At 38.6% G+C, this 10,364-nt stretch overlaps 2 pseudogenes; one reads left to right on the top strand and one right to left on the bottom strand.

Moving 5' to 3' along the window:
* Window positions 1–4,295, bottom strand: part of LOC138009723 (uncharacterized) — a 13,521-nt pseudogene extending 9,226 nt beyond the window's left edge.
* Window positions 4,296–4,606: 311 nt separating this feature from the next.
* LOC138009721 (uncharacterized) lies at window positions 4,607–8,477 on the top strand (annotated as a pseudogene).
* The last annotated feature ends 1,887 nt before the right edge of the window (window positions 8,478–10,364 follow it).

Genomic DNA, 10,364 nt, shown 5'->3' with positions numbered 1-10,364 from the left:
TATATTTTCACATAAGGCACTCTAGAATCTATGTTGGATAAAAGTAGCTACAAATTTCAAGGACTTTCCAGCACTGACTGCAATTTTCAAGGACTTTCAAGGCCTTGAATTTTTATTTTGAAATTCAAGGACTTTCAAGGACTTTCAAGGTGTGTGCGAACCCTGTACTGAAACAGGTACTACACTGTTTTTTTTTTTGGAGATGTACGTAACACTTTCCGTTATCGACAAATGTCTTTGAATTATGCGCATGTGATCAACAAAGGACACCACATAAATGTACATGTAGGTAAGCGCATGTGATCACATTCCTAAGCGCCTGAAGCCCGTGAGAAATAATGGTGCACTATTCCATGAATAGCAAGGGAAGATCTTTTATTCAGGGAAAAAATATAGAAGAAAGCCTCCGAGCTTCCTTGAAGCTGACCAACTCATTTTCTTCGGTCGTTATAATTTCACAACTATCTCCTTCGGGAAAAGAAATGTTATAAAAAATTTTCAGTTGCAACATGTTTCAATTTTCGAAAGATCAAAGTGATGAAGCGTGGCGAGCGAAGGAATGTTATGACGCGTGTATCCCTTTTGATGAAGCAGCGTAAAGCCATGTGACCTAAAACACTCCCATTTGTCGCCAACGACAACTGTCCCGGCAGTCTCTCAAAAAACAGTCTACCAGTTTCAGTAGTATTAAACATCAACGTCCTATCATATAATATACAGGTTTAACTGTAACATGGCATGGTAAATGCTCAGCAACAATCTGAATCAATTGTACATACCCTTTTACTGGCTTAAGTTAAAGTTTAAATTATCAAATGAATTATTCTGATACATAAATGATGTTAACACACCTTTTATGGTGCTGGTAGGTGATATGGTGTCTGTACTGCGGACACCATCCAAAACTGCAGCATTTACATTTCTGTTGGTGGATTCAGAGAAGCTAAATAGCAAAAAACAAAAACAAAAACAAAAAACAAAAAACAATATTTTCTATTTTGAAGGGCCTGAATAAAATTGACTGAACTCTCATAATGCACATACATGTAATAATGATATATTATTATTGGCAGGATCCCTGGGGCTGGTTCCTGAAAGGTGTAATAACTCTATTCCACGGATAAACGTGCCTTATTCCAGGAATACATGTACCTTTATTCCCGGAATAAATTCTGTTCTGTCAGAATAGCAGATTTATCCCTGGAATAACTGTCATACTTGGTATAACTTAACTCCTTCTTCCAGGAACAGGCCCCTGTTCACTAAGCACGATACATGCATTTTATGCTTGAAAATCTGGCAAATGCCGTCACTCGCACAATGGACCATATTAAGATCTCACAATACTACTGAACTGGAAACAAGCAAAAACTTTGAGTTTTGGACTGAAATTTTTCAAAGCAAAAATTCCTTAATGCATTTAGAACAGTTATATATGGTGGTCACTCAGTATGATACATATGCTTGAAGATCTGGCAAATGCCGTCACTCGCAAAATGGACCATATTAAGATCTCACAATACTACTGAACTGGAAACAAGCAAAAACCTTGAGTTTTGGACTGAAAATTTTCAAAGCAAAAATTCCTTAATGCATTTAGAACAGTAATATATGCCCTGGTGGTCACTCAGTATGATACATATGCTTGAAGATCTGGCAAATGCCATCACTCGCAAAATGGACCATATTAAGATCTCACAATACTACTGAACTCGAAACAAGCAAAAACCTTGAGTTTTGGACTGAAATTTTTGCAAAGCAAAAATTCCTTAATGCATTTGGAACAGTAATATATGGTGGTCACTCAGTATGATACATATTCTTGAAGATCTGGCAAATGTCGTCACTCGCAAAATGGACCATATTAAGATCTCACAATACTACTGAACTGGAAACAAGCAAAAACATTGAATTATGGACTGAAAATTTTCAATGCAAAAATTCCTTAATGCATTTAGAACAGTAATATATGGTGGTCACTCAGTATGATACATATGCTTGAAGATCTGGCAAATGCTGTCACTCGCAAAATAGACCATATTCAGATCTCACAACAATTTAATATTGAACTATTCAATAGGTATAAGCCCTTAGTTTTAGACTGGAAAAATTGTAAAAAATAAGAATTGTAAGTTATTTTTACTGTGGAAAAAAGTATAGTGGTCACTTGGCATTATGCTTTGGAAAGTGTAGTCATTTAAGACATGACACCAAACTAAGATCTCACAATTAACTGACCTATAAAAGAAGCCGAACTGCTCAATTGTGGACTTGAAAATAATATTGATACTGGTAAGTGTTATGACCTACAGGTAACAGATGTCTAACACAACTGTAGAGTCCAGTGATCTACATGTATACAGTTTGCACATCAGACATTTGTGTTTTTTGTTTAGTAAACAGACATTTGCTCATTATAACAAATGCACCTCATAGATAAATTCCATTTCAGTTCTTTCCCATCTGGCCCTGTCAAGGTTGCATAAACCTCCCTTACATTGGCCTGAAACAACAATAAAAACACACTATTACTATTACTTCCTTGACTTAACCTATGCTTTGCAAGCAGTTTTTTCCTACTTTATAGAAGTGTTTTCTTAGTTAAAATGCTTCATGTTATATTTAAAGGGCTATCCGCAACCATGATACTTTGCAAGCCTTTGCTGTTGTTATTAACCGGGAAATCGTCCAGTCAGCAGTTGTGTCAAAAGGTGGGTGGTAGGCCCGGACGAGTTATACTTCATAGAAAATGATTTGACTCTAGGGCATTCTTAATTACAGTATGACTAAGCAAATGTTATTTTTGCACATTCATTTCCTGTGGTTTTTTTTCTGTCATAATTTGACCTGAAAAGCAGTTTAGCATTTTCTTTTGCCTCTTTTGAAGCATAACGCTTTTAATAAAGTGCCAAAATAACCTTTCAATAAAGGTTTCAGTTTCTTTAGTTTCTTCGGAAGTGCCTGGATCTGAGCAACTACATGCAGTTGTTTGGTCTGTGAAGGAGATGATTTTCTGCTACATGGTGTATATGTTTTGTCATGCTGGGCCAAACTCTTTATTTCAATCGGAGGACAACCTCGCTTTCAGCCTTATTTTGCTCTTCACAACATAATTAGCTCCAATAGTGATGCAAACAGAACCAATACACAAAGTCCAAAAATAGACCACAATGGAAACCAATAAAAATTACGTGTCAGATGACCAGTAAAATCTGTATTATAGAAAATAGTGGCGATGCTGTGCCTGCCTGCAAAGTATCATGATTGTGGGTGGTCCTGAACTAAAACAAGTTTAAAACAGTTAATAGTTGTTTGGTTCGTTTTAGGATGGATATCTTTCCATAAATTCTGCAATTTTTTGTGTTGACTGTTTTGCTCTTTCTTATCCTGTAAATTAGGATGATTACATAATGTCATGTTCACTGGCATCCTTTGTATAAAGCACTCAACCTAATTTTCTTACAGTGTAGTATTCCACCCCACAAATTACTGATATGATGTGGGGATTCCTGGTCATTTGCCAGAAAACAGTGGTGTTTCTGTACATTCTCTACAGAGACCAGTTAGGTGGACAGGAAGAGATTTATTTGACAATGTTTGTATTCTACTCGGTTGTTCAAAAGGTGGATAACGCTATCCACCGGATAAATCACTGTCCCACAGATAAACATAATTTAAGTGATTAATCCAGTGGACAGCGCTATCCATCCTTCGAACAACTGGGGCCTGGTTGTTAAAGTTAATTTAAATGATCGATGACTTACCAACAGCTCCTTGGGAAGGCGCTTGGATGCTGGCGGTGCTGGATTTTCCCGCCTTTGAGCCATGTGCTTCTCAAAGAACTGATTTTGGTTTTCAAACAGAGTTTCCAACCTTTGCATGAAATCATCAATGCGGGGGATATTACTTGTTTCAACCGAAGGATCGACTCTATTTAGCGCTGAGGCCAAATTCAAGGGTTCTAAGCAACGATTTGAACTGTCACGATCACTTCTTGGAACCCTTGGAATCAGCGCAGCGACGGTCGGCAGCGTCGAACTGCTCGGAGTTGAAGAGCACGTAGAAGAAGAGGACGTAGATGCGGAGACGCTTAACCTCCGTCCCCCATTATCCTGATTTTCTGGTGTCTGGGTTAATGGTCTTTCAGTCGAACGAGTTTCTTCATCGCGTCGTTCATGCTGCTCTGATCTAGTCGCGCTGGAACCAGACGGTGTTGGAGATTCTCTCCGCCGATTAGACGCCAACTTCGGTGTCTTACGATGTTTACTAGGCTTATTGGGAGGTACTCGTGCCATATTTACTTAAAGAACGGGACAAAAGAAGAAGATCGAGCGAATACAAGGGGGCCAACTGAAGTCAACGCTATAGCTAGGTCAAGGGAAAGAACGAACGTCGGATCCGCCGAAATTCAAATACACCGCCGGCGAAACCCTACCTTGCAATTGTCAACAGTTCAAGCTTGAGCCAATAAATGAGCCAACAATGCGAAGTTAATTTTGATATGGCCTTCCATTGGTGCTCTTTGCAAGATTATTGATTGATGCCCATTTTGCTAGACATTGCCGCTAAACAATTGAATCGGAGGCTCAATATCAACTGATCCAATATGGCTCCCAAGAAGCGGCGTTTTTGCCCACATTGCAAAGAGAATGTGTCAGTCAGGACGTACAGAGAGTACTTCGATCTTTATTTCAGTAAAGAAAAAGATGAGTGGCAGAAAACTGAATCTTCAGATGAGGAAGATGGCTTAGTACAAGCCGAAGCACGGTGTGATTTGTTTTATGAAAGTCCACAAATGGCAGTGGACGAGCATGAAGAATGTGACAAAAATTTATACAGTGAAACAGTCAAACATACGCGATCGGCGCCGGGTAAGTATGTTAGAACATCCATGCTCTGTCTTGATGTGTCTTTCCCTGCCGACAGAGTCTACTTTCCGCTTTATATTATTAATCGGCGAGAGAAAGTAGACTCTGCGCTGGGCCCGTGGGGGCTCTTTAGGATATAATAAGTATGGGTTATTGACCAAGCGTGAGGTCAAGATGACTGGATATTGGCCAAGTTCTGAAGGATGTTATTTTTTTGCGGTTTCACTTTATGTGCAGTTGTCGCTACTTTTTGGGGCCATGTTACTTATCGGAATTTACCATAGCAGAGCCTCAGTAAGCAGAACGTAGTGGCAACCAGTAATTTTTTGTGGTTTCACTTTACTTTACCTTTATTTGTTTTAAATGTAGTTGTCTCTTTGAAGGGTTATCAAACAAGCCTTCATTTTTAGCCAGGAAAGTGACTTTAAATTTTGGATAAATCATTCAGTCCTCACTTAATTTGAATAGCAATGGCTGCAATTAAAAGAACTTCATAACCATCACCTCAATAGGCCATTTCCGAGTTGCGGTTTGCCTCGGTTTCGAAGTGAGTCTTGGTGCTCAACTATTGTAAGGGAAATGAGTTTGATTTGCATAAGAATATGCAACTCATTTTCATTTGAATGGTTGTGCAAAAGGACTTGATTTGAAACTGAGGCATGCAGCAACTCGGAAATGGGCTGTTATGATGAAATGAACAAGGAACTACATGTAGATGTATGCTTATATTGACATTCACATAATTCATATCCTAACACAATTAGCAGCTAAAATTAATTGACATTTTATTGGTCAATTTTACTTATCAGATACCAGTCATGTTTTCATCAAGAATCTTGAAGAAGAGGATTATCTTTTATTAAAAGATAGTGATTCAGACTCTGAGGATTTTATGTACCATGAAAGGATGCGACCAGATGTTCTGATGGAATTCTGGGATGTCGCAGATGAGGATGTTAACGAAGACTTCCCTCAAGGTCTCAGTAAAGTACCTTCAGTGGATGTTTCTGAATCGTCAGGGATTTATGGAAATCCAAAAGTCATTGTCTGTTGGATGCTTATTTTCCTATGTGTTTGGTCGTCATTCTGCTCACTGTCTGACAATGCGTTTGAATTACTACTTGCATTTCTATGGGCAGTATTTGATTCCTTAGGAACCATTTTTCCATTAGTGCAAAGCTTTGCAATGTTGTTTCCAAAGACAGTCCACCTGCTACGTAAACAACTTGGGCTTGATCAAGATAAGTTCATAAAGTATGTTGTGTACCCCAAGTGTAACAGCTTATATAACTTTGATGATTGTTATGAAACACTTAACAGAAGAGTTTCAAAGAAGTGCACATTTGTCCAATACCCACACCATCGACAGCATTTTCGCAGAACTGCATGTGGGGAACCCCTTCTGAAAGAGGTAACATTAAAGACGGGGCAAACAAAACTTTATCCATTCAAAGTGTACTGCTATAACAGTGTCACTGAAAATCTTAAGTATTTTCTTCAAAGGCCTGGTTTTGCCTCAAAGTGTGAGTTATGGAGAAGTAGGGACATTCCAGTAGGATATCTAGCGGATATATTTGATGGACGCATCTGGAAAGAATGGCAATATGCCTGTGGAAAACCTTTCCTTGCAGCACCTAGAAATTATGCCTTTATGTTGAACGTTGACTGGTTCCAGCCATTCAAACACTCCTTGTACAGTGTGGGGGCTCTATACATGGTATTAATGAATCTTCCAAGAACTGAGAGGTTTAAACCGGAGAATGTGTTTTTAGTTGGTGTCATTCCTGGACCCCATGAACCTAAACTGACCATCAATACTTACTTGCAGCCCCTTGTTGCTGAGTTGAATGCCTTGTGGGAATATGGTGTAAGCATTAAAGCACATGACTCAACCACAGCCGAGGTATTTCATGCAGCCCTTCTTTGTGTAGGTTGTGATGTCCCTGCAGCAAGAAAGGTTTGCGGTTTTACAGGTCATGCATCAAACATTGGCTGTTCCAAATGTAAAAAGCATTTTCCAGGCACAGTTGCAACAAAAATTGATTTCTCTGGATTTGATCCTTCACCTCTGAGAAGTAATCATGAACACCGGCAACAAGCTCAAGAGATCCTTGAGCAAACTTCTGCAGGTGACTGTTCCCATGTAGAGCAAAGATATGGTACTAGATACAGTGAACTGATGCAGTTACCTTACTTTGACTGTGTCCGTTTTCATATAGTAGATCCAATGCACAACCTGTTCACAGGTACGGCAAAACATGTGATGAGGAACATTTGGCTTGATTCAGACAAGCCATTGCTTGAGAAGAAAGACTTGCTTAAAGTACAGGAGAAATTGGACAAGGTGAAAGTGCCAGCCTCTGTTGGAAGAATGCCTAAGAAAATTAGGAACAGTTATGGAGGTTTTACTGCCGACCAGTGGAAGTCATTTACTGTGATATTTTCTGTGTATGCATTATGGAACATTTTGCCCAAGGATGACTTGGAACTGTGGCGTGATTTTGTCCTGGGTTGTTGGTATTTATGCTCATCAGTTACAACAGAAGCTAAAGCAATTTTGGCTCACTCGCACCTCTGAAAGTTCTGCAAGCGTTTTGAAGAATTGTATGGTAAGGAAAGGGTTACTCCAAATATGCATTTGCACACACATCTTTTAGACTGTGTTATGGATTATGGACCTGTATATGCTTTTTGGCTGTTTAGCTTTGAGCGGTATAATGGCATCTTGGGAGACTATGGAACAAATCAACGAGCAGTTGAGATCCAGTTGATGAGGAAGTTTACTTCAAATCAGTTTATGAGAGACATTCCCCTTCCAAATACATTTCAAGAGAGATTTAAGCCACTGTTAACAAGACTGACTTCTAAACAATCAGGAAGTCTTCAAGACAGTTTATCAACTGAACATGATTACGTTTTTTCTGAAGTCATCAATGCCAGTCGCCTTTCCATCGGCCCTGTACAAAGAAGCAATGAATGGTCCTGTGCGGAGTCTTTATACACTTGCTGTGGACCTTCCTCTCGAGATAATTTAGATGCTAGTGCCCTTTTTCATTTGAAGAATTGTTACAGTGCCATTTTCAATGGAATAGATGAAGATTCTGTAACACCATACTTTGAGAGGTTTGCTGCCTGTAAATGTAATGGAGACCTTCTGGGATCTAGCAAATCTAGAAGCGACAGATCCGCATTTATTGTAGCAAGATGGTGTAAACTTGGGGGTACAATTGACACCTCTGGGTGTGATTTGAGGCCTGGAGTTGTTGACTACTTTATGAAACAGAATGTTAAAGTGAATGATCAATATGTGTCTTGTATTTTGGCATCAGTTCACTGGTTTCAAGCTCATCCCTCGAGACATGCCTTAGGAGCTCCAGTTGAAGTCTGGTGCAAAGATCTATTTGAACCAGAAGGAGGTTCAAGTTTTATCCCTGTCCAGAGAATCTATGGCAAATTCATCCCAGCTATTGACATTATTGAAAGGGAAAATGTTCTTGTTGTTTGCCCTCTTCCACGCAAGCTCCAGTGTTAAGTGTGATATTAATTTTCTAAGAATGACAATAATTATCATTCTTAGAAATATCACAATTCAAAGTTTTCTTCATAGTAGTGATAATATTAATTAATCGCACCATTTCATTATTGCTCATGTGGCCAGCTGCAAGTTGATTTAAAACTGCAGGAACTGTGAACAAATTTAATTGACTTTGATATATCATGGCTACAATCAAATTATTATAAATAGGGCTAGAAGTAGTTTCCAGGAAAAGTGGATTTTCAAACTCTGGACATATTTGTTCAGCCAAAAAAGGATTGTAATCAAGAAAAAAACAGGATTCCTGAATGATTTGTCAAGTGCTTGGTGGGAAGTTAGTTCAAGCCCTGTTTAGCTACATCTAGTATTAAATTCAAACAGTAATTTTACTTTCTATGAAGTCTATTATATTGAAGTTATTTTATGATTATAGCTACTTAAACATACAATGCCATGTTGGCTTCTAGTTCTGTTCATATATGACAACCACATTGAATAATATTGTTTTGTGAAATACATCAAAGTACTTGCCAAAAGAAAAATGGTTTTACAGGTTATTGACTGCCTTTCTTTACTCCCAAGATACTTTACATGTGTTGATATTAGACTGTTGCAAAATTAAAAGCCTGTTTCTGGTTGCTCATAAGCAGGGCAGGGATTTTATGAAGGTTAATCCATTTATTCCATTACTTTCAGGTAACTATTACTGTTCCTGGAGGAGAATCAAGAGGTTATCCCTATATTTAGATCTCCTTCCAGATAACCCACCCAGTCAATGAAAGGTTGACCACACAACCGGGGTCTATGTCCCCTAGTCTTTACGAACATTGGTGTGGGTTCTTTTGCATCCCACAAGGACAGATCAGTGAAAGTGCTGTGAGATGGGGCCAATTTTTTTTTTTGTGGTTATCTTAGAAAAGAAAACTGGCTTTGACCAGATCTGGCAGATCCAGACCAGATAAGGGGACAGGGCGGTCTCTCTGGCCACTCCCCTGAATCCACCACTGACCAGTAATAATGGTTTTTACAATCAGGCCAAAAAGCTGCTGTGAAGGTGGGTTTTCTACAGGAAACTTTCTTGTGATCAAAGCAGCGTGGCAAAAATCAAGTTCACAGAGAGTCCAGTTGCCAAGTGCAATGAAATCCCTGCATTATATTGCTCCACAAATGAAATCCCCCAGCCCAGTTGTTTGAAGCAGGATTAGAAAATCACCCAGAAAATCACTTTAATCTAAGTCAATCTGAAAACTTACAAAGCAAAATTCTGTTGATTCTTTCGGAAACAATTTTGATTTTTGTACACTCTTAAATGATGAGTGAAAAAGGTGCCCATTGAACAAAAGAAACAGGAAGTGGGATTAAAATAATTTTAACAATGGGTTTGTATTGATATTATTGGCCTTTAAACACCTGGGCCCGGTTCCTCGACAGTCTATTAACTTAATCCAGGATTAGCGTAAACTTTTGTTTCACATTTTCGACTTTTTGTTGAAAGTTTTTTTTGCTTATTTTTGTTTTTCAAAATTGACGTCTTCTCATGTAAAGTTCTGCCAAGAATCTGCATTGAACAGCATTTGGCAGTAGAGAAATAAAATGCTTGGTTAGTTTTTAATCTGGGATTAGCGTTAATCGGCTTTTGAGGAACCGGACCCTGGTGTACAGGTTACATGTTTTATCTAAATATTAGTATGTCATAATAATCTACAATGATATTGCTAGAGCTAAGAGCTGCCAGGGATCTTTAAGGGCAAATTGAGAAACAAAAACGAATGGTAGTTGCTTGTATACAAAGGCTTCCGATTTTATTACATACTCAAGAGGGTGAAACTAGAGCCAGAAAAACTGAAGGCTCCTATGAACTTGAAAGAGGCTATTAACCCTTTAAATTATTGGTGTGAGTCCTTGGGGCAGCCTGTTAGTCCTGAAATTAAGAAAATTCATGATTAAGGCATATTCGGTAC

This window comes from Montipora foliosa, chromosome 7 (assembly GCF_036669935.1).
Source record: "Montipora foliosa isolate CH-2021 chromosome 7, ASM3666993v2, whole genome shotgun sequence".
NCBI classification, from domain to species: Eukaryota; Metazoa; Cnidaria; class Anthozoa; order Scleractinia; family Acroporidae; genus Montipora; species Montipora foliosa.
This window is presented reverse-complemented; position numbering and strand designations above follow the sequence as displayed.